A 26,427-nucleotide genomic window follows, 5' to 3' on the forward strand; every position below is an offset into this window, starting at 1 on the left:
GTTTCACTTGTACTTATAACTTGTAACGAAACTTTTGGTTGAACAATTCTTGTAAACTTTAAAACAATCTTTACTTTGAAATGAATGCGACATATTTTCGGTCAAACTTTGTCTTAAAGACTTATGACCATGTAATGGGACCTACGTAGACGGCGCCGTCAAACATGATTTGGTCGGGTCGCTACAGATGGTATCAGAGCCTTGGTTGTAGGGATTTAGAGTTCATTGGTGTCGACCCCGAGTCATAGGGTACATTGGTGAGTCTAGACTACAACCGGCATATAGACTTGACGTAGGAATTACTTGACTACTTGTGCATTTATACTCGAACTCTACTACTCATATCTATTCTTATTCTACCTTAATCTCATGTTGACTAATTTGATTGACACGCCACCTTGACTATATGAAGTAATGTCGAATGCACATATGAATTAGGGTAATATAATTTTCGGGATTATATTACGGTGACTCATATGAACGTTCCGACATTATGACATAAGGCGAGTCAAGGAAAATTTTCTCTCTATCTTTTTTCCATATCACGGTTAGTATTATTTAGAATACTAACCAACGGTATTCTTTTGTTTTGAAGGAACATTGCCTCCTCGCCGTGTGCCACGCCGTGAAACTCCCGAACAAGCACTACAACGAATGGTGGCCACCGCCGTAGAGGCGGCCATGGCCGGTCACTTCTCCAACAACAACAATAACAATAACAACAACAACAATCAAGGGGCCGGTAACTCAAGCGAAGGGTGCTCCTACAAAGCTTTTATGGGGTGCAAACCTCACACTTATGATGGAACCGGGGGACCGGTTACACTCACTCGATGGTTCGAACAAACGGAGGGCGTCTTTAGCATAAGCGGTTGTCGAGACCAAGATAAGGTCAAGTACTCCACCTACACTCTCGCCGGCGTCGCTCTTACATGGTGGAACACCTATATACAATTGGTGGGTACCGATGAAGCTCATGCCCTCTCTTGGGCCGATTTAAGGGAAAAGATGATTGTTGAATATTTCCCTCGCGAAGAAACCCGAAAGCTCGAATAAGAGCTAAGAACTTTGAAGGCGGTCAGATACGATCTCAAGGCCTACAATCAACGATTCGCCGAGCTATCCTTGATGTGTCCCAACCTCGTGAACCCCGAATCTCAAAGGGTTGAACTCTATATGGATGGTCTTCCAAAGAGCATCAAACAAGGTGTGATGTCCTCCTAACCCGCTAATCACCAAGCCGCTTTGAACATGGCCCGCCAATTGATTGAAATGGTTGATGAAATCGTAGTGCCGGCTCCTAAGGCCGAGGACAAATCGGGTGGCAATAAAAGGAAATGGGAAGCCACTCCATCAAGCAACTACAACAACAACACCTTCACCGAAAAGCCTTTCACCAACGACGGCAAGAAAGGTTATGCCGGAACTCAATCTTTTTGCAAAAAATGTCACAAGCACCACTCGGGTGAATGCGGGAAGCTAATTTTCCACCGGTGCCAAGGAGTTGGTCATAAGGCCAACAATTGCACAAGTGTTGCCCCCGTCGCTCGAAAGGGGCCCAATCCTCCAAAAACGGTCACTTGTAATGAATGTGGCCAAACGGGCCATTATAGGAACGAATGGCCGAAGAAGAAGGCCAACCCCAACACACGCGGCCGAGCCTTCAACATTAACACCGAGGAAGCCCGGGATGACAATGAACTAGTCACGGGTACGTTTCTTCTCAACAACACTTATGTTACTTGTTTATTCGATTCGGGTGCCAATAAGAGTTTTGTATCCAAGACTTTGACTCATTCTTTTAGCACTCCACCACTTCCACTAGATACCACTTATACCATTGAAGTGGCCAGCGGGAAACTATTGAGTGCCGACACATATTACCGGGGGTGTACGTTAAACATTTTGGGTAATGAGTTTGAAATTGACTTGATAACCATGGAACTAGGAAGCTTCGATGTAATAATCGGTATGAATTGGCTAGCCAAAACGAAATCTCACATTCTTTGTGATCTTAACACAATCCGAATTCCTATCGAGAATGGTGAACCTTTGATTGTTTATGGCGATAAGAGTTGCACCGGACTCAACCTCGTTTCGTGCATTAAAGTTAGAAAACTATTCCGTAAGGGTTGTTTTGCGATCCTTGCTCACGTTAAGAAAGTCGAGTCCGATGAGAAGCATATCGATGATGTGCCAATTGTTAGTGACTTTTCCGATGTATTTCCCGACGAATTGCCGGGTCTTCCACCTCATCGACCGGTTGAATTCTAAATCGATCTTATTCCGGGAGCTGCACCCGTAGCACGTGCACCATATAGACTCGCTCCATCCGAAATGCAAGAATTGCAAAGTCAAATCCAAGAACTACTTGATCGTGGTTTTATCCAACCTAGCCATTCACATTGGGGCGCTCCGATTTTGTTTGTTAAAAAGAAAGAAGGATCCCTACGAATGTGCATTGATTATCGTGAACTAAACAAATTAACGGTTAAAAACCGATATCCTCTTCCTCGCATCGATGACCTCTTTGATCAACTACAAGGGTCTTGTGTATATTCGAAAATCGATCTCCGCTCGGGTTATCATCAATTAAGGGTTAAGGGGGAAGATGTCTCCAAAACCGCTTTCCGAACTCGTTATGGTAGTTATGAATTCCTTGTCATGCCATTTGGTCTCACTAACGCACCGGCGGTGTTCATGGATCTTATGAACCGCGCGTGCAAACCGTATCTCGACAAATTCGTTATCGTGTTCATCGATGATATTTTGGTCTGTTCTAAAAACGAAGAAGAACACGAGGAACATCTCCGACTTGTGCTTGAACTTTTAAGACAAGAATGACTCTATGTCAAATTCTCCAAGTGTGAATTTTGGTTGAAGGAAGTTCAATTTCTTGGTCATGTTGTAAGTGATCAAGGTATTAAAGTCGATCCATCAAAAATCGAAGCCATTAGTAAATGGAAAACTCCTACTACTCCTACTCACATTCGTCAATTCTTGGGTCTCGCCGGATACAATCGTAGATTCATCAAAGATTTCTCTTTGGTCGCTCGTCCTCTAACCGCGTTAACTCATAAGGGAAGAAAATTCGTTTGGGCAACCGAACAAGAATCCGCATTTCAAATCTTGAAAACGAAGCTATCCACCGCTCCTATCTTGTCACTTCCCAAAGGCAACGATGATTTTGTTGTGTATTGCGACGCCTCGAAACATGGTTTTTGGTGTGTGTTGATGCAAAGAACGAAAGTCATTTCTTATGCTTCCTGACAACTCAAAATTCATGAACGAAACTACACGACACATGATCTCGAACTCGGAGCCGTTGTCTTTGCACTTAAAATGTGGAGACACTATCTTTATGGAACCAAGAGTACTATCTTTACCGATCACAAAAGTCTCCAACACATCTTCGATCAAAAGCAACTAAACATGAGACAACGAAGGTGGATTGAAACCTTAAACGATTACGATTGCGAGCTTCGTTACCATCCCGGGAAGGCAAACGTAGTAGCCGATGCCTTAAGTCGAAAAGAAAGAGCGGTGCCTCTTCGTGTCCGAGCCTTAAACATCACCATCCACACCTACCTTAATAACCAAATTTGGGTAGCCCAAGATGAGGCTATCAAGGATGAAAACGTTTCACACGAGCTCTTGAATATTCGCGTCTCTCGATTCGAAGTTAGGGAGACCGGACTTCGATATTTCACCGGAAGGATTTGGGTGCCTAGATATGGGGACCTACAAAGTCTTATTTTAGATGAAGCCCATAAGTCACGATACTCGATTCACCCTGGTGCCAATAAGATATACCACGACCTTAAACAACAATATTGGTGGCCGAACATCAAAAGGGACGTAGCTACTTATGTTTCCAAGTGTTTGACATATTCCAAAGTCAAAGCCGAACACCAAAGACCGTCCGGACTACTTCAACAACCCAAGATCCTGCAATGGAAGTGGGAAAGGATAACGATGGATTTTATCACCAAACTACTAAAAATGACGGGCGGTTATGATACTATTTGGGTTATTGTTGACCGTTTCACCAAATCCGCACACTTCCTTGCCATGAAAGAAACGGACAAAATGGAGAAACTTGCACAACTTTACATTAAGGAGATCGTAGCCCGACACGGTGTACCTTTATCGATTATCTCCGACCGAGATGGCCGTTTTGTTTCTAGATTTTGGCGTACCTTGCAAGAAGCGTTGGGAACGCGTTTAGACATGAGCACCGCCTATCATCCACAAACCGATGGGCAAAGTGAACGTACAATACAAACCTTGGAGGATATGTTACGAGCTTGTGTTGTCGATTTTGGGAAAGCTTGGGACAAGCACTTACCTCTCGCCGAATTCTCCTACAACAATAGTTATCACGCGAGTATAAAAGCCGCACCTTTTGAAGTATTATATGGTCGAAAGTATCGCTCTCCTCTTTGTTGGGCCGAGGTAGGCGACGTGAAAATCACCGGACCCGAACTCATTCACGAAACCACCGAGAAAATCGTTCAAATCCGAGATAAGCTTAGGACGGCCCCAAGTCGTCAAAAGAGCTATACCGACAAAGGACGCAACGACCTCGAATTTCAAGTCGGTGACCGAGTAATGTTAAAAGTCGCGCCTTGGAAAGGTGTAATCCGTTTTGGGAAACGCGGGAAGCTAAATCCAAGGTATATTGGTCCTTTCGAAATCTTGGAGCGTATTGGAACCGTTTCTTATCGTTTAGATCTTCCACCTCAATTGAGCTCCGTTCATCCTACCTTCCATGTATCTAACTTGAAAAAGTGTCTTGCCGAACCCGATAACGTCATCCCTCTCGAGGAACTTACTATTGATGATAAACTTCATTTTGTGGAGGAACCGGTTGAAATCCGTCAAGACATTGAAACAAAGCCGAATTCCGATTGTTAAAGTCCGTTGGAACGCCAAAAGAGGACCCGAGTTTACTTGGGAAAGGCAAGATCAAATGCAAAGGAAATACCCTCATCTATTCCCGGTTCCGGAAACGCAAGATTCCGAGGAAGAAACAACGGCTACTACGCCTACTTAAATTTCGGGACGAAATTTCTTTTAAGGAGTAGGTAATGTAACATCCCGCCTTTTTCCGTTTACTTTTCCGTTAAATTATTTAAAGTCCGTTATATGTTTATAACACCTCCCGTTAATACGCGTTTTAAATTATCTCGTTTAGGTAATTCACGCACCCGATTAAAACTTGAGGGACCAATCTTGCCATGTGACCAAACTTTTGACTAGGTTAAAGTGGTCAAACCACTCCCATCCATTCATCTTTTTTTCATTTTAATTTTTCATTTTCTCTTCATACTTTCCATTTTTCTTTAAATTCTCCAAACAAAAGAATCATCATCTAAATCCAAGCTAGCGGGTGTCTGACAAAACAAATTACATATTTGGAATCCTTGCAACTTCCTCTTCGATTCCATGCCGATTTCATCAAGTTTGGGTAACTTTCTAAAATCACTAGATTTTGTGTTCTTGATGTTTTTAACTTATAAAGTTGTTAATTAGTGTCTATGGCTCAAGTCTAACATGAATATATGATTTATATGTTCGATTTTGTTATTTGAAGTAACTAGCATGAACATAAATTTTGGTGTGTTTGATTTGGTGATTTGGTTGTTTGAATGATATTAAATGTTATAAATGCATGTATTAAATGTGTTCCTAACATCACTAGCTTCAATTTGATGTGTAGGTTGTTTTAGAAAACTTCATAAACATGATTAGTGATTTTGATGTTGTTGGTTAGGGTTTGATAGAATTGAATGTGAACATTTAATGCATTGAAAGCCATGAATTATTGTTAGTAAGTAGTTAGTTGTATTGTATGCTTGATTATCTACAAAACAGCGTGTTTTATGTATGCATAAAATGCCCGAATCATAAATGTGCACTTGTAAAATTTGAAGCATTAAATGTGTGCATTGATTGATCATTTGATTTGAAAATTCGATTATTGCAAATAATGTTTTCGGTTGCTAAAATGTGTTTAGTTGGGTTCCTTGTCAAATTAGCTTTCTAACGATATAAGGTGCGAGTTCTAAGTGTTAGCGGTTTGTAAAATATGCTTGAAAGGGTTTTGATTTGGGACTTGAATAATTGAGACTGACCAGGTACCAGCGCACGACCAATGCCGCGGCGCGACCTAAGCCGTGTCCAGGTTCTGACCTCCTTGGTCAAAATAAGAAAAATGTTTGGCACGCTATGGACCTTCAATTCACATGAGACTTGTTCTAACATGCTTATATATGAATAAAAATCTCAAAAAAATAGTTCGGGACCCGACCCGAACGTGTTGACTTTTTCGTTGACTTTGACCGACCAAAGTTTGACTTTTTGTCAAACTTAATCAAATGATTATGCAACCTTCCTAACTTGTTTCTATACTTGTATCTTGCATGAAACTTGACAAATTGATTCACATGCTATATAATCGAGTCGTAACGAGCCATAGGACTAATTGAACATCTTTGACCTATCGTGTTTACCGTTATTGATACGACCTATTTGTTTAGGTCAAGACTAGCATTATCCTTTGCACACGTTACTTTGTGAAGTACTTTTCATACGTGCACTCAAGGTGAGATCATAGTCCCACTTTTACACTTTTGAACTTACATTTGAGATGAGAAAACATAAATATTTCTTTTTAACTAAGTGAACACAAGTAGAGGAAAACAAACATTCTACATACGAGTTTAGAACAAAATCCTAAATTCGATTATCCTTAGTTACTCTTGCAGTGTGTAAGTGTAGGCGTGAACTTATGTTGTATGGCCATATGGGTTTGACAAACCCTCATCTCGGACGGTTCGCTACCGTCTACGGATGAAATATATTTTCGAGAAATAGTGTTGTTCTAGCACTATTAATGGGGTTCAACGGACGGAATGTTAAGCCTTGATAATTGGGTGCTCGTGAATATTAACTTTTAGAATGTACTACTATTTCATCAATGTTGCAAATCTTGTGGTTCGACTTACTTTTACTCACTTACTTACTTAAACCTATGATTTCACCAACGTTTTCGTTGACAGATTTCTATATTTTTCTCAGGTCTTTGAACGATATGTGAAACATGCTTCCGCTCATTATTTTGATACTTGCATTGGATGTCGAGTATATGTGCATACATGGAGCGTCTTTTGACTTTCTTTAAAACGGTGTCGCATAGGTTTCACTTGTACTTATAACTTGTAACGAAACTTTTGGTTGAACAATTCTTGTAAACTTTGAAACAATCTTTACTTTGAAATGAATGCGACATATTTTCGGTCAAACTTTGTCTTAAAGACTTATGACCATGTAATGGAACCTACGTAGACGGCGCCGTCAATTGGTCGGGTCGCTACATTATATGCACATCTCTATGGGCAACTAGACTATCTGCCTATGGATTTAGAGATGATAATTGATTGGATATGGATCGGGTGATCCTATATTCATATTCATATCCATTTAATTTTTAAATCCACATTCATATCCATATCCATTTATATATAATTCATCCATCTATGTTCATATCCGTTGAATTAAGCGGGTTAACGAGTATGGTTGTGACGGAGTGGATTATGGGGGGAAAAGTCGGCGGTGGTTATGCCGAACATGGTACATCGACGACGAAGGTGGCTATGACAGACACAAATGCAGGCGAAGAAACCGGGGGTGATTACGACGGAGACGTTTGATGAAGAGGCCGCCGCATGGTGCGCCAAAGATGTTGGCGTGGGAAAAAAATCACACGAAGGTTCTGGAGGGAAGCCAGTTGCTGAACAAATGGAGAGGGGGAGGAAGTGAGGCTATAAACATCCTATGTGGTGAAAAGACCGAACTACCCTTTCCGAATAATATATTGATGTGAATACTAAAATAATGGATTCAATTGTTATATTATTAATTAATTATTCTCCCACAAATTATATGCACATTTCTATGGGCAATAGAAATGTAACTGCCTATGGATTTATAGATGATAATGGATCGGATATGGAATGGGTGATCCTATATTCATATCCATATCCATTTAATATTTAAATCAACATCCATATCTATTTAAATATAATTCATCCATCTATATGCATATATGTTGGATTAATCGGGTTAACGGGTATCCGCTGAATTTATTTTTTCTTCTAAGATATTCTTATTATGAAAATGAAAGTATCAACGTATTTTTGATAAATACATATAATATATGTAAGATATATGAATTTAATACTAATCGTATATGTATATCTTCACAATCCATATTTTCGACAACATTATAATTGTTTAAAGTGGACATGTATAAGGATATATAAATGTATATATGTATATATTTAAATAATTATATGTATATATGTATTTCGGGTGATATATGAATATATAAGTGGATGATAGACTGTCATCCATATCCGATCTACTAATCACATCATTTATATCTATATTCATATTCATTTAGTCGTTCATATCCATTTAAATTGATCAGATCGGATTGATCGGACATCCATTGCGCACCCATGATGGGTCATTAAAGCCATAGGCAAAAAGTTTTAGTGTCTATTCTATTAATGATAATAATCAACAACAATAGTATTAAGTATTAAATTTTATATATGTTAAAAAAAAATATTAAATTTTAATTAACGTGTTTATTGGGTTGGTGGATGAGGAAACCTGGTTTGGTAAGACATCAAACCACAATTATATCGTGATAGTTTCTTTCTCGAAATTAGTCTTTTTTTAGGGACTACAAAACATGGACTTCAACACTAAAAAGAAAACGTTTCAACCTCAACTACGTAAGTGGGAGACATGTGTGCTCATAAGTTACCCACTTGGCTTTTTCACGTGTTCCTACTAAAATTTCGCCCATTCATATTATTAAGGCTTTGACAATGAGATTTAGTTAGAGACAGAACAAACATTAATCTGCATAATTAAGTAATTGAATTACAATCAATCATACGTCCTTGTTGAAATCGACTAATCGATTTGTGGTTTCAAGTGGTATAATGACCGAGAGTTTTTAGGCTCGACAAGTAGAAAAGACTCCGATCAAGTTGGTTCCAGACAGTTTGGGTGACACAACGGGTTTGAATCATTCGAGTATTAGGTTCGGGACTGTGCAGTTCTGTGATGATTCGATCCAAATGTCTGCTTCTCAAGTTTGCGAGTTTGAAAGAAACATCGCTTCGGTGGAAGATACTTCTAACAGTGGAGGTGTAATGGTTGATGACAATAGGATTTGTTTATACCTATTTCTGGCTAGTGGTCACAAATATAAGTACATACTCTAAACACTTGGCGGTGTGAGTGTTGTCGATTGACTGTATTCTCTCCGATAGAAGTCTGTGCAGACCCGGATCACGATCTAAGAATCGTGGGGTAGTTTGAGTCAATCTACGGATCCAAACTATGATTTGGTTCGTCTAGCGTATTGCTGCTACGGTCTTGAGTTCTACAGAGAGAAGATACTATGTGAGAGAAAGGGTATTCACCAACACAAGACCAAGTGTTCAAAAAGTGATGGTCCAGGAAGCTTCTAGAAGGTCCAGACACATGTCGTGCCACCACTGGTTGATTTATCCGAAAAAGTGTAAACGACTTTTGATAGCTTGCACATACTTGCTTCTTTTAGATATAGATTTGAAATAGACATGGACTCGACTAAAGTGACAAGCAACGAGAAACGATGACTCGGTCTTTGTATTAGCAAGTTTTCCGTTTAAGATTTGTCCCAAGAGAGCATTTAAGATTCGGTCTTGGGTAATCCCTAGGTGAGGGATTCCATTCATAGGTATGGATTGAAATATCTTCTAGTAGTTTTTCGGCTTCGTTTGGTGACTTGTACATGAATACGCCTCCCATGGAGGAGTCAAGAATTTGCCTTGTCTTGTCATTTGTACCCCGATAATGTAACATCCCGCATTTTTCCGTTAAATTATTTTAACGCCCGTCTTTTTATTTTAATAATATCCTTCGTATCTAGATTCGTATCCTCCGTTAGCTAACATTCTTAATATTTTCGTTATCGGATTATAACGTCTCCCGTACTCTCGTGTAATTCAAAATAATTCGTTCGGTTAATTCCCGCACCCGACTACAAACTTGAGGGACCAATGTTGCGAAATGACCAAAGTTTTGACTAGGTCAAATGGTCAACATTCACCACCTCCACTCATTCATCTCCTTCTTTCTTTCATACTTCCATTATTTTCTCTCAACTGTCAAATCCTTAATTCATCATCTAAATTCGATTTTGGAGGCTAACATCAACATAAATTACATATTTGGAATCCTCTCTTCATCCTCTACAACTTGATACCAATTTCATCTCATTTGGGTAACTTTCTAAAATCACTAGATTTTGTGTTCTTGATGTTTTTAACTTATAAAAGTGTTAATTAGTGTCTATGGCTCAAGTCTAACATGAATACATGATTTGTAAACTCGATCTTGTTGTTTTGAAGTAACTAGCATGAACTTGAATTTTGGTGTGTTGTCTTGAGATTCAGTTGCTTAAAAAGTTGTTAGATGTTAAAAGTTCATGTTTTAATTGTGTTACTAGTATCACTAGCTTCAATTTGATGTGTAGGTTGCTTTAGAAAACTTCATAAACTTGATTATTGATTTTGATGATGTTGGTTAGGGTTTGATAGACCTAAATGTGAACATTTGATGTATTGAATGCCATAAATTGTTGTTGGTAAGTGGTTAGTTGGATTGTATGCTTGATTACCTACGAAACGGCGTATTGTATGTAGGTAGTAAGTTCCCGAATCACCAAACCGCATTTATGAACTTGAATGTAATAAATGTTGAGCATTTAATGTGATTTTAGCTGTTGTAAGTGTCGAGGTGAATGATTAAAAGTGTTTAGTCATTTTCCTCGTCAAAATACCTTTCCGATGATATAAGATACATGTTTTGATTGTTTGCGGATCATAAATTGTGAATGTTTAAAGCTTGGTTCGTGCATTTGTGTGTTGCAGCAAAACAGGACCTGCATACTGATCTGGACGCCGTCCAGATTCTTAGATGCCGTCCAGGCCTTCACATCTGGACACTGTCCAGCAAATCTGGACGCCATCCAGATGAACTGCCAGGGACTGTTTTGATTGGTCGTTTTACGAAAAATGGTTGCTATGCTATGGACCTCCGATTCACATGTAACTTGTTCTAACATGCTTATATATGATTAAAAACCTCAGAAAAATAGTTCGGGACCTGACCCGAACGTGTTGACTTTTTCGGTGACTTTGACCCGACCAAAGTTGACTTTTAATCAAACTTAACCAAACACTTATGCAACCATTCTAACATGTTTTTATACTTTAACCAAATACTTATGCAACCATTCTAACATGTTTTTATACTTGTACCTCGCATGAAACTTGACAATTTGATTCACATGCTATAATAATCGAGTCGAAACGAGCCATAGGACTAATTGAACACTTTGACCAATCGTGTTTACCGTTATTGATACGACCTACTTGTTTAGGTCAAGACTAGCATTCGTTCTTGCACACGTTCACTTGCGAAGTAATTTTATACGCTTGCACTCAAGGTGAGATCATAGTCCCACTTTTACTCTTTTAAACTTACATTTGGGATGAGAGAACATAAACGTTTTGTTTTACTAAGTGAACACAAGTATGAAAACAAACATTCTACATACGAGTTTAGAACAAAATCCTCAATTCGATTATCATTAGTTACACTTGCCGGGTGTAAGCGTGAACTTATGTTATGTGGATCCATATAGGTTTGACAAACCCTCATTCGGACGGTTCGCTACCGTCATATCGGATGAAATATATTTTCGAGAATCAGTGTATGTTCTAACACTATTGTGATGGGGTTCTATGGAAGGAAAGTTAAGCCTTGATAATTGGGTGCTCGTGAATATTAACTTTTGGAATGTATTACTATTATTTCAATCTTGCAAATCTTGTGATTCAACTTACTTATTTACTCACTTACTTACTTAAACCTATGATTTCACCAACGTTTTCGTTGACAGATTTCTATGTTTTTCGCAGGTCTTTGAACGATATGTGATGCATGCTTCCGCTCATTATTTTGATACTTGCATTGGATGTCGAGTATATATGCATACATGGAGCGTCTTTTGACTTTATTTAAAACTGTGTCGCATAGGTTTCATTTGTACTTATAACCTTGTAACGTAACTTTTGGTTGAACAATTCTTGTAAACTTTGAAACAATCTTTACATTTGAAATGAATGCGACATATCTTTGGTCAAACGTTATTTTAAAGACTTATGACCACGTAACGGGACCTAAGTAGACGGCGCCGTCAATGACGATTTTGTGGGGTCGCTACAGATGGTATCAGAGCGTTGGTTGTAGGGATTTAGAGTTCATTGGTGTCGACCCCGAGTCATAGGGTACATTAGTGAATCTAGACTACAACCAGCATATAGACTTGAAGTAGTAGGAATTACTTGACTAATTGTGCATTTATACTCGAACTCATCTATTCACATCTAACTCTATTTCATCTTAATCGTACGTTGTTTAATTTGATTGACGCGCCACCTTGACTTTATGAAGCAATGTTAAATGCACACGTGAATTAGGATAATATAATTGCCGGGATTATATTATGGTGATTCATGTGGACATTCCAACATTATGTCATAAAGAATTTAAGGCGAGTCAAGGAAAATTTTCTCTCTATCCTTATTCCATATCACGGTTAGTATTATTGAGAATACTAATCAACGATATCTTTGTGTCATGAAGGAACAATGGCTCACCAAGGTCAACACAATACTCCTCCCGAAACTCTCGAACAAGCTCTTTAACAAATGATAGCCACCGCCGTGGGAGAGGCCGTGGACGGTCACTTCTCCAACAACAACAACAACAATTATGGGGCCGGTAATTTAAACCATGGGTGCTCCTACAAAAACTTCATGAAGTACAACCGTCCCACTTTCGATGGAACCGGGGGACTGGTTGCTCTCACCCGATGGTTCGAACAAACGGAATCCGTTTTTAGCATAAGCGGTTGTCGGGACCAAGATAAGGTCAAGTTTTCCACCCTCACTCTCATCGGTATTGCTCTCTCATGGTGGAACACGTATGTACAATCGGTGGGTATCGATGAAGCCCTTACACTCTCTTGGACCGAATTAAGAGAAAGAATGATCACCGAATACTTTCCGCGCGAAGAGACTCGAAGGCTCGAACAGGGGCCAAGAAATTTAAAAATAGCCCGAAATGACCTCGAAGCTTATAATCAACGGTTTGCCGAACTAACCTCAATTTGTCCAAACCTCCAGGCTCCCGAGCCCCAAGGAGTTGAGTTTTACATGGATGGCCTCCCTAAGAGCATTCCACACGGGGTAATGCCATCAAGACCCGCCGACCTACAAGAGGCTGTGATGATAGCCCGCCAATTTATAAAAATGGTGGACGAAATTGAAGCGCCGGCACCAACGGCCGAGGCCCAACCGGGCAACAACAAAAGAAAACAGGAAGCCTCTCCATCAAGCAACCACAACCACAACAACTCCACCAAGAAGCCTTTCACCCCCGGTGGTAGGAAAAGTTATGCTGGAACTCGACCTTTTTGCAACAAGTGCCACAAACATCATTATGGAAAATGTGGCAAACCATTTTGCATCAAGTTTCAAAGAAGTGTCCATGTGGCCCATGGTTGTAAAGGTGCCGCCCCCGTAGCTAAAAAGGTTCTCAGTGCGCGCAGAAGGGGTGCTTGTTTCGAATGTGTCCAACTGGGTCACCTTAAGAATGCATGTCCCAAGAAGAACGCCAACCCCAATGTACGCGAATGAGCTTTCAACATTAACACCTAGGATTCCCGGAATGACAATTAGTTACGGGTACGTTTCTTCTCAACAACTCTTATGTTTCATGTTTATTCGATTCGGGTGTCGATAAATGTTTTGTATCCAAGGCTTTGGAGCCTACTCTTTGCACTCCACCACTCCCCCTAGATATTACTTATGCCATTTAAGTGACCATCGGAAAGTATTGTGTGCCAACAAATTTTTATCGGAGGGTGTACGTTAAACTTTTGAGTAAGAAGTTAGAAACTGACTTGATGTCTATAGAATTAAGGAGCTCGAAATCTATTCGTTAAGAAGAAATGTTTCCCCACATATATGTATTGGTTATCGTGAACTAAATAATTTTCAGTTAAGAACCAATATCCTTTTTCCCCGTATCAGTGACCTCTTGATCAAGTACAAGGATCTCGTGTGTATTCCAAATCGATCTCCATCCTGGTTATCATCAATTGAGGGTTAAGGGAGACGATGTCACCAAAACTGCTTCCCGAACTCACTACGATAGTTATAATTTTTTTTAATATCGTTTAGTTTAACTAAGGCTTCGTCCGTATTCATAGACCTCCTGAACCGTGTATGCAAACTTATTTAGACAAATCCATTATCGTATTTACAAATGATGTCTAAACCTATTCAAGTAAAGAAGAAAACGAACAACGTCTCCATCTTACGCTCGAACTCTCGAGAAAGGAGCAACTCTACACCGAATTCTTCAAGTGAGAATTTTGGTTAAACGAAGTTCAATTTCTAGACCATGTTGTTAGTGGTTAAGGTATTACAATAAAATCTTGCAATCGAAGCCACACGTAATCGGGAAACCCTCACGACTCTATCTTGTATTTGTAAAATCTTAGATCTCGCCGGTTATTACTGAAAATTCATTTCCGACTTTTTCTCGTGTTGCACGACCTTTAACCTCGTTAACTGTCATACCCCCAAATAGGGCCGGGGAAATATGACTTCACAATATCACAACACATGTATGTATAAACGAGAACGACTCTATATGAGACGTTTTTAGTATAACCAATGTATTAAAGCAGCGGAAAATATTAAGTCATTACAGTTGTAAACTTTAATGTTCTAATGCAATAGTATAAATGTATAAATGCGGACTCCAAAAGCAGCAAAGTCCAAAAAGCAACTAATGTTTAGCAACCTTCACCTGAGACAAAACATGCTTAAAGTGTCAACCAAAAATGGTTGAGTGAACAACATAGGTTTATCAATAATAACCAAGTTTTTAGACCACAAGATTTAATTATAAAGTTTAATCAGTTCGGTAGTAGTGCTGGTGTATATGATATCGATACTAACCGTAAGTTACCCTAAACACATCACGTTCGTATCGTGCATCATTATTATGTATCCATTGACCAACGGTCATCCGAATAGAGGCGTCACTCTCCATAGCGCTATTCACAATAACTAAGCTTGCCTTTATACATAGCAATTAACGATATCATGGTAGGGATTTAGCATGAATCAAAGCATGTTAGCAACAGTTTGAACTAATCAAAATAAAGTTTGAGTACTCGTGTCTAAGCGTAAAACAGTTTAAAAAGCAAGCATGTGTCTCACCCCAAAGTTATAAAACAGTTAAGAAATAGTAAAAAGAGGGGCTATGAAGTTCACCTTAATAGCAGATAGATATTCCACGCAAGTTATATGATCGGAGTATTGATCACGGAGATCTCAACCTAGAGATATTATGTTCGATTAGTTAATGTCTAATAGACATAAAGTTTGTTTATTAATATAGCAAACTATATTAACAGTGACCGTTCTCGAGAAAAGTTATATTTATATAGGTGATAATACACTTAGTGTACTTAAGTGTTACTATATAGTTAAGTGCATAAGTTATACTAATAATAGTTTTATTAGTCTTTAATTATTCAACTATTATGTAACTTATCAGTATATGTTACATATATAATTATTCCTATGTGATACATACATATATATACATTCTTTATTTATTATTATATATGTATGTGTTCATGACTATATATATATATATATATATATATATATATATATATATATATATATATATATATATATATATATATTAGGTGTAGGTGTTACATATACATAAGTGTAAGATGATACATATATATACACTTATTACTTTTTATTATTAAGTTTACTAAATTATATAACTTACATAATGCATATTCATACACACATACATATACCTACATATATACACATACATATACACGTATGTATACATTTACATATATACACACACATATACATATAGTGTATACATGCACATACGTACGTATGCATGCATGTACATTCTTTATTATTACTTATTAATTAATCTCATGCACATAAAATCATAACCTAATTATCATAACCTTAAACTAATAATTTTAACATAAAATCATAAGTTTTTAATTACAACCTTTAATTTTTAATCATACATACTCATCTTCATAATCTATATCATAATCATACAACTATTATTATTAACTAGTTGATTAATCAAAACACTAATCTTTCATTATAACTAATTAATTATTCTCCTAGTTTACTTACATAAGATCATAATCACACTCTTATAATTATTCTTTTAACATCATCATTATCTTATTCATAAGACTTCATACATAATTATTTAACTTACTCATAACCTATGCCAAATTCATTAACCATAATAATTATTCATGTTTATCATCTTCTTCTATATTAATTAACTTCATATCAAGAATCATCAACTTTTATTTACTAGCACTTTCAAGTTTATAATCATACTACTTAATTATAATCATATTCTTATTCATTAATCATTCATTATCACCTTTATACCCATATATATATAAGTTCTTATTAATTGACACAATATTTATAACCATTAATCATTAACAAACTATGATCAAACATAATTCATAATGCTTAATACCATAATACATTAATATAACTTTAAAAGTAATTGATTTATATGCAAGATTAACTAGGATTTATTAAGTATACCTTAGCAAGATTAAGACTAAGGATGATGATGATACTCGAAGCAGCAAAACAGAAAACAGAAGCAGCAGTAACGACTCAATAGGGGGTCTGTTTGGGTCGGATTTGTTAGCCAGGAAACAGCAAGCACATCAGCAATAATCACGACCCCAAAAGGGTTTCTTGGACTATTTTAAATACGCAAAAACGGCAGCAATAATAACCAGAAAATGCAGCAACAATTGGACACCTTTGAGACTGCTTGATCACGTTTACAGCAGTAGGAAACCAGGAAAATAAAATGCAGCAACAATGAATGATTGAGGGACTGTTTGGGTGTCGAAACCGAAACTGATACAGCAGAATCAATGGCGAATTGAAGGAGGGTTTTGTGAAGGTTTTCAGTCGACAAGCAGGATGGAAAAAGGTGGTGTTTATCGACTGCACAGCAGGGATTTTGATGATGATGATTAACGACAGAAAGAGGGCTATTTGATGGTGGTTTTTAGTTGACATAAGCAGATGGTTAGGGGTTACTTGTTGACAGAATATGGAGGGAAAATAGGAGGATTATTAGCCGAATGCAGCAGATTATTTGTGGTGAGATCTTGTGATTATCATGAGGGATTATATAACAATGTTGGTTTCCCAATTTCTCTTGGATTCAAGGATTAATTAGAGTTTAACTAGGCTTATAACTTACTTAGGGATCAAGTTTATAAAAAAAAAAAACCCTACAGCCTCTAAATAGCCGAATTACTCTTAATAATCTTATTTGTTTTTTTTTTATACGACATTCTTAATTATTAATGTAATTTATATATATATATTTTATTATTATTATTATTATTATTAATTATATTAAGGGTACATTTTATTTAAATACATTTTATTTATTTATTTGTCCCTAACTTTTATAAATCTTAAATTTGGTCCTGATTAGTTTTTAAAGTTTATATAATGTCACATATAGCTTATTTTATTAAATTAGTGTTAGGGTTAGGGTTTACAAGATTAGGGATTAGTATTTAATGTATAGCGTTAGGTTTAGGGTTTAATATAATATTAAGGTTTTAACAATACACGCGATCATTTAATGAAAGCATAAATGTTCGTTTGTCGAAATGGATAACAACCCTAATGATGATGCACAGAATATGACATTGAAACCCTAAGGACAACTTAATTAATTTATAAGGGAAAAATGAGGGTTGTTATAGTACCTCCCCGTTAATTTAAACTTCGTCCTGAAGTTTCAGTAAGACTTTTCGGATGCGTCATCAGATGAGAATAGATGTGGATATTTTCATTTGGGTCTTCACGTTCCCAGGTATACTCGGGGCCCCTACATGAATTCCAACAGATCTAAACAACAAGAATAGAGCTTTGTTTCAACGTTTAACCTCACGATCCATAATTTCTCATTGTGAAGATCATCCAAAGGAGTAACAAGTATGTCATCAACAAGACACTTTTTAAGATTTGAGATCTGAAATGTATGAACTTTAATTAACGGGAAGTGTTGACTAAAAATTACCATTCGGTCAACGTTTTGTTAAAGCAAAGTTTACACTTAATTATAGTAGGAATCTACTTGAGTGATAGCTGATATTGTATGAAATGTCGGCTAAAAGAGCCTGGGTGATTAGAATATCTAGTCCTATGGACTTTATCCAAGACTAGTTCTTGAAAATTTCTGAATAGTAGGGATTTTTATAGGATCGACATGTATTCCTTCACTATTAACTACATGCCCAAGAAATTGTATGATTCGCAGCCAAAGTTCACACTTGGAAAGCTTGGCATACAGTTGTTCCTTCTTTAAGAGCTCTAGAATCAATCGCAGATGTTGTTCATGCTCTTTCTCGCTCTTTGAATAGTTTAAGATGTCATCAATGAAAATGGTTACGAATTTATCAAGATAAAGTTTGCATACATGGTTCATAAGATCCATGAATTCAGCAGGAGCATTGGTTAAACCAAAAGGCATGACAAGAAACTCATAGTGTTTATAACGAGTGATGTGTTCTAGAGGGTGTGTATGAAACGGCTATCAGTTTTATATTTATTTACTACAGGAAATCACCTAAATTAAACTAAAATACAAAAGGCAAGTATACCTATCGTGTAATAATATAGCTAAGGCAAAACCCGGGAGGTCTATTCGTGGACACTATTATTGGGTGTCTTACTAGGTCAAATTAGTTAATTAAGTAGTTAAACTAGATTTAGTAATATATAGTAATTATAGGTAACTTTGGGGGGATTTACCGTTTAATGACCGGTTTGTCGATTTTATATTTTTAAGCGTAAAGATAAATGACAATAATTAAAGTGCATAAAATAAATAAATGACGATAAATAAAATAACAATAAATAAAATTGCGATAGAATATGAAATAAAAGGATTATGCTTATTTAAACTTCCGTAATCATGATGTTTGACGTTTGATTTTAATTAATTGTTACCCGGGTTAATTGTCCTTTGTCCTGGTTTATTTGATACGTATCTGGTTTTTGTCCATAATAGTCCATCGGTCATAAATATAAAGTGCGAGTGTTCTCGTCAAATTACCCTTATACCCGAAGTCAAATATTCCCACTAATTAAGGATTTAGACTGTGACGCAGTTATCACTTATGTTAACAATTACACCAGTTATCACTATATGTAATCCACCCCTATTTTGATTAGATATGAATATTAATTTACTCACTTGATCAGTTTGAATAATCAATTACCCAACCTGAATAATTAATTAAATGATTATAATAGATTCCATATGAACGTCACTAAATAGGACAACCATAATCATTATTAATTATTAGGTTAATTAATTTGAAGATAGGTTCGACATACTCCAATGAGTTGTCACTCAATTAGACAATACCCCCCATCTATTAATAGTCAATAGTCCAATTTCCACAAGTGTGGGTCTTTTGCCCAAACCTTAATTATGGTCAAAAGTTCAATAACCCCGTCTTAATATTTAGTCAAACATCACGATTACTTCGACTTAAATAAGCATAATAATAACTTAGTTACGAGACATTAATTTAAAAAGGAAGAACATAACTTACAATGATTATTTTTAGCGTAGCGTTACACGGACAGAGTTTCGATTTAAAACCCGTAAAACATTCTTACAATAACCCAATTATTATTAAACTTAAATTAAAATTATAATTATAAAATATATATATATATATATATATATATATATATATATATATATATATATATATATATCGTATATGATATGAGAAAGGAAAAGAAAAAGATGTAGTTTCTTCATTACTCCGTGCCTTGCTTTTATAGGTAAATGATTGATACTGTTGTAGGTGGAATGTTAGCTGGCTACCATTCAAAATTGAATCAATAATATCTCGTAGCGAATTATTGATTTGAAATTTTCACTTATGACCCTTTAACTATGCTCAATTAACAACTTTTTATTATTTATTATTATTCTTATTATGAATTATTTAAATATTATATTATATTCTTGTGCATAGTTGACTTGTACTTTCAGCTCCGTTGCGTCGAGCGTTGAAAGTTGGTTCATGTCTCGGTTCTGGATTTTCGAACGCCTTTTCGTATAATTTAATATCTTGTACTTTGCGTTTTGCGGCTCGTACTCTTGTAATTTTTAGACGTTTCTCATCAATAAATTGAACCACTTGAATTGTACTTTGTACTTTTTAGCTTTTTGGTCATTTGTGTCTTCAAATCGTCGAATCTGTCTTTTGTCTTCACCTTTTATTATTTAAACGATAATTACTTGAAATTAGAACAATTGCAACTAAAAGCTTGTCTTTCTTGAAGGATAATGCTATGAAATATATGTTCATTTTTAGCGTTATCAATGAGTTAGGAAAGTAGTCTTAGAAACATTAGTTTCCTTGACTCTCAATTGATGATAACCCGACCTAAGGTCAATCTTTGAATAGGTACTTGATCCTTGCAGTTGGTCAAACAGGTCATCAATAAGCAGGAATGGATAACGATTTTTTTTATGGTTAGCTTGTTGAGTTCTCGGTAATTAATACACATTCTCAACATGCCACCTTTCTTTTTAATGGAAATAACTGGTGCTCCTCACGGAGGCAAGCTAAGACGAATGAAACCTTTCTCCAAAACTTCTTGGAGTTGGCTGGATGATTCCTTCATTTCGGGTGGAGCTAATCGGTATGATACCTATGCAATAGGTTGTGACGACCCGGAAATTTCCAACCAAATTTAAACTTTAATCTTTATATTATTCCGACATGATAAGCAAAGTTTGTTAAGTTAAATCTCAAGAATTTTAAACTGTGTTCATACATTCATTATAACCTCGACCAAATTCCGACGATTCACGAACCGTTATATATAGATAGATATGTATATGTATATATATATTATAACTTGAGAATATTAATAAAGTATTAAACGTATAATACTTTACACGAACGTATTTGTTTCAATATTATTTTCGACGAAATTAAAAAAATATATATTAAATGATTGAATTATCAGAAACATTGAATTATGATTACAAGTCTCTGTTGAGAGGTCCACTATGATTTGAGAAAATCTATTCCTCTTAACGATATTCAGAATAATTTGTAAAGCTATTTATAAATAAAAACAAAAAGTGTCATTTACGAAAGTTAGACAAAAGTTAGTGGAGAATTGGTTTTCATAATATTCTATTAATCTATTTTCAAACGTACAAAGACGTTTTCAGTTTAAAAAAAAACTTTATTATTAAAACGTATATAACTTTTATAAATATCTAGAATCACTTTTGACAACTCATTACTTAACCAGTATAATAAATATAACGATATTTATATTTTATTTCATTAAATATATATAACGATTTAAATTAATATTATATATATTTATACGCGTATTATACATACATAGTTTTTATACTTTTACTATACTTTAACTTTACCTTTACTTTACTTTAACTTTAATAATTCACTTTAATAATTCATACTTTAATAATTCACTTTAATAATTCATACTTTAATAATTCACTTTAATAATTCATACTTTAATAATTCACTTTAATAATTCATACTTTAATAATTCATACTTTAATAATTCACTTTAATAATTCAAAAATCTATTATAAATAGAATTCAATAGGTTTCATTATTTCATAGAAACTTGAAAATATATTTCTCTAAACTCTCTCAATCGATTTATATATATATATATATATATATATATATATATATATATATATATTTGCTATATATATATATATATATATATATATATATATATATATATATATATTTGCTCTATATTATTTCAAGATATTATTAGTATACATAAAATATTACGACGGAGTGCTGTCCGAGTGATTTCAAAATAGTTTTTTTGAATGAGTCGAAGCTAAGGAAATTATGGGTTATAGCTATGGAGGTGATGGGTATGGTTCATGGGTATGCTCGTGAGGTCAATCTAGTGTTTATCATCTCCGTTGCGTCTACGTACTTTCCTGCAATATTGAATCTCAATATTGATACGTTCGTGAATCCGAGGCCAACCTTGCACTTGTTAAATGACGTTATATCTATTTTTACTACGAAATACAGTATTGTGAGTTTCATTTGCTCCCTTTTTATATATATTTTTGGGCTGAGAATACATGCGCTGATTTATAAATGTTTTACGAAATAGGCACAAGTACTAAAACTAATTCTATGTGGGTTTAAACCAGAAATATACCCTTAGCTTGGTAACATTAAACTACTTGTCTATGTACGGTAGGCGCGAATCCTAAAGATTGATCTATTGGGTCTGACAAACCCCATCCTGACTATGGGATGCTTTAGTACTTCGAGGTTATTTTAAACACACCTGATCTGGTGTACTTCAGAGGGTAAAACATGAACGTTAAAGCTTGTTACCAGGTGCCTACAACTTATAGAATACTTTTATACACTTGCGAGTGTATATATATTTATAAACATAAATCTTGTGGTCTATTAATATATTGAAATGATTGTTATGATAAACCTATGAACTTACCAACCTTTTGGTTGACACTTTAAAGCATGTTTATTCTCAGGTATTAAAGAAATCTTCCGCTGTGCATTAGCTCATTTTAAGGATATTACTTGGAGTCATTCATGGCATATTTTGAAAGACGTTGCATTCGAGTAATTGAGTTCATCAAGATTATTATTAAACCAATTATAGTTGGATGTATTAAGAAATGGTGTGCATGCCGTCAACTTTCATTGTAAAGAAAGTTTGTCTTTTAAAAACGAATGCAATGTTTGTAAAATGTATCATATAGAGGTCAAATACCTCGCGATGTAATCAACTATTGTGAATCGTTTATAATGTATATGAACGGGTCCTTTCAGTTGGTATCAGAGCGGTGGTCTTAGCGAACCAGGTCTGCATTAGTGTGTCTAACTGATAGTCGTTAGGATGCATTAGTGAGTCTGGACTTCGACCGTGTCTGCATGTCAAAAGTTTTGCTCATCATTTTTTGTCGGAAATTACCTGCTTATCATTCTTAGTCTAGACATATCTTATTGCATTGATTGCATGAATAGTATATAGACAAAATTCATATCTTAGAGTATCTGCTAATTCATATCTTAGCGTATCTGTTACTGTAAACTTTGCCTGACATATTCCGTAAATTCCTCCGTAATCTACGAAACCTTTTGCTCTATATAATTAGAATACCACCCGATAGCCGGAAAATCATTTCATATCGAAAAATTCTTTATTCAATCGTACAAAATGGAATTCGTCATTAGTTCAAGTCCCTCGGATTCCGAAATGGAATCCCACTCAAGTTCCGAAAGCAGTGTGACCGGAATGGATCAACCAATTAGTCATCATCTATTCTGGATGAATTGGGGATGGGTTCGTAGCCTCCTTAATCATTTGAGACAAGAAGAAGGTGATCCCTTCCATCCACCACATTGCCCTCTTGGCAAAGAACCTGAAGCACTTACCGGCGAACCTATCCGAAACACTATTTTATCTCTTATTTCTAGAGTATCTCGTCACGATTACATACTACACCAAATTCTAGATTTTATTTATCCGCTCGTCCGAACCGACAATCACCCCGGTGTAATAGAAGAAGTAAACGAGCTTCGCGCTCGGGTAGTGGCTTTGGAGAATATGGTGCAAAGGTTACAAACACCAGCAGCAGCACCAGCAGCATAAACAGTACCACCATCAGCAACACTAACAGTACCATCACCACCACCAATAACAACATCCACATCCCACACTGCAACATCACAATCTGTATCTCAAACATCAACGTCATACACCCTGTAAATATCCAGGAATATCAACAACAACAAACAATGAAGTATTAATTCATAAACTTCATTGAAGAGATATCTCTGCGGCAGTTATGTAATCTCCAAAATCTTAGAGATTATTTAATTCTGACCGTAAATCGAATGAGTGAACGGAGATGGTAGAGTAGAAACTTTGATCGAAAATGGTGTACGATTTACAAGCTAGAATTGTTTTACCAACAGCATCAACAGGACCGTAGCATCATCAACACAGTCAGTGCCATCAGTATCGTCAGAATCAACAGCACCTGTAACATCACAAACTCTGTCAGTTCAAGAATCATTGTGGACATCATTACGAATCAACAACAAATATATTGTATCAACGAGTTATGAAGTATTAACTCATTTCCAATCGAAAGATTTATATGTATATTTTATATGTATAAATTTTTAAACCATAATAAATCTTCCCGTACTAAGCTATTATGTGTGAATCTTAACTACTCAGTTAATCCATATTACAAATATGCAATGATGTACGTCCTTCGTCCGCAACTTAACCATCGTTAATTACAATCTCTGTCTCAATTCAATAAAAATCCAATTCATAATAAATCAAGTGTATTATTCGAATATATGTTTGATTTTACACTTTCATCATCGATGTACTCGAAACTTTTCAAATAACATCATTCGTACCTTGCGAAGTTTACAAGAATTTCACGAAAACCAACAAATAACAAAGTAATGATTCATAATTTCAATATTATTAAAGAAATACTTATGCAATTTATAAAGTTTTAGGGATTACTCAATTCTAGTTCCAACCATAAAACAAATGAGTTTAATTTAATATTAACTCATTAAATCTATATTACATCTAAAGAAAATATACACATATATTTTCATAAAGACTGTAATAAACTTCTTTTGTACAAAATATTAATTGTGAATTTTTTTTTAACGGGTAGGAAATACCCGAGAGATATATAAATTCACAATTAATATATTACATTTTTCAAAACTGATTCAGCAATCATCAACTATACTCCCTACTTTCACAACAATATCCATTCTTTCTTATAAATCAAAACAATCATACTCATTCAAATTCAATTACATATTCTGATTTTGAAATCGCATAATTCAATTCGAAATATAACCAGTATCATCACTCTTAGATTCTTATATCTTTCAAAGCTATACTTTAACTTCAAAACTGTGTTAGAACATCATATGTATTAACGATTACAATATGTGCTCAAAGCCTTCGAAATTCCTGGAGACACTTCAACTAAGGAACAATCGAGATGATGATCCAACCACATGTTACCCACAGTTATACACCTGAAAAACTCTCAAAACCCAAGTCATAGTTCGACACGTATCCGTGTTAGACCCTTTGGCATTTACTAGCTAAAATAACTTTTCAATTCCGTTTCAAAATAGACAGTTTTGTCACAGCTCCAGCAAGTCAACTTCGACTTCTCAATCAAAACAGTCTTATTATAACCTCGATAGATACGTTGCCCTTTCGCCAACGTTACCGGGGAATCGTTTATATTTACCACATTAGCAATAAACTTACCAACAACTTCACTGATCTTTGACTTTCAAAAAAAAAAAAATCATTATAATTATCGAAACCCTATCATATACTTATTTGTACCTTATAACAAGAATTGCCATACCAATTATTGAGAATTAGCAATCAGTATTTTGAAACCTCGCAGCATGTCTACATCAACAATTACATATACACACAACGTCTACCTCCAAGACTTACATTCTTTGAATGAGAAATTTCTGAAAAACACCCTAAACTGCGAACCAGTTCTCGAAATATTGAAAAATGCTGATGTAGCAGCAAAAACTGTAAACGACCTTAACAGTAAAAAGTTGGATGATAAAGGATAGTATATTGGCAAAGCTCAGAAAAAGAGAAGCTTTGGAACTGGAAAACGGATTGAGCAAAGTATAAAGGAGGCTGTGGACAAATCACAAAGGCTGAACCTGCCTTTAAAGAATCCAAATGATTCAGTACTTACTGAAGTCATTAACGAATACCTTGTGAAATGTCCCGTTCTTATTGATTAAAAACGTTCCATATTAATTGATTTCGTTGCGAGGTTTTGACCTCTATATGAGACGTTTTTCAAAGACTGCATTCATTTTTAAAACAAACCATAACCTTTATTTCATAGATAAAGGTTTTAAAAAGCTTTACGTAGATTATCAAATAATGATAATCTAAAATATCCTGTTTACACACGACCATTACATAATGGTTTACAATACAAATATGTTACAACAAAATAAGTTTCTTGAATGCAGTT

The sequence above is a fragment of the Rutidosis leptorrhynchoides genome, chromosome 9 (assembly GCF_046630445.1).
Source record: "Rutidosis leptorrhynchoides isolate AG116_Rl617_1_P2 chromosome 9, CSIRO_AGI_Rlap_v1, whole genome shotgun sequence".
Taxonomy (NCBI): Eukaryota; Viridiplantae; Streptophyta; class Magnoliopsida; order Asterales; family Asteraceae; genus Rutidosis; species Rutidosis leptorrhynchoides.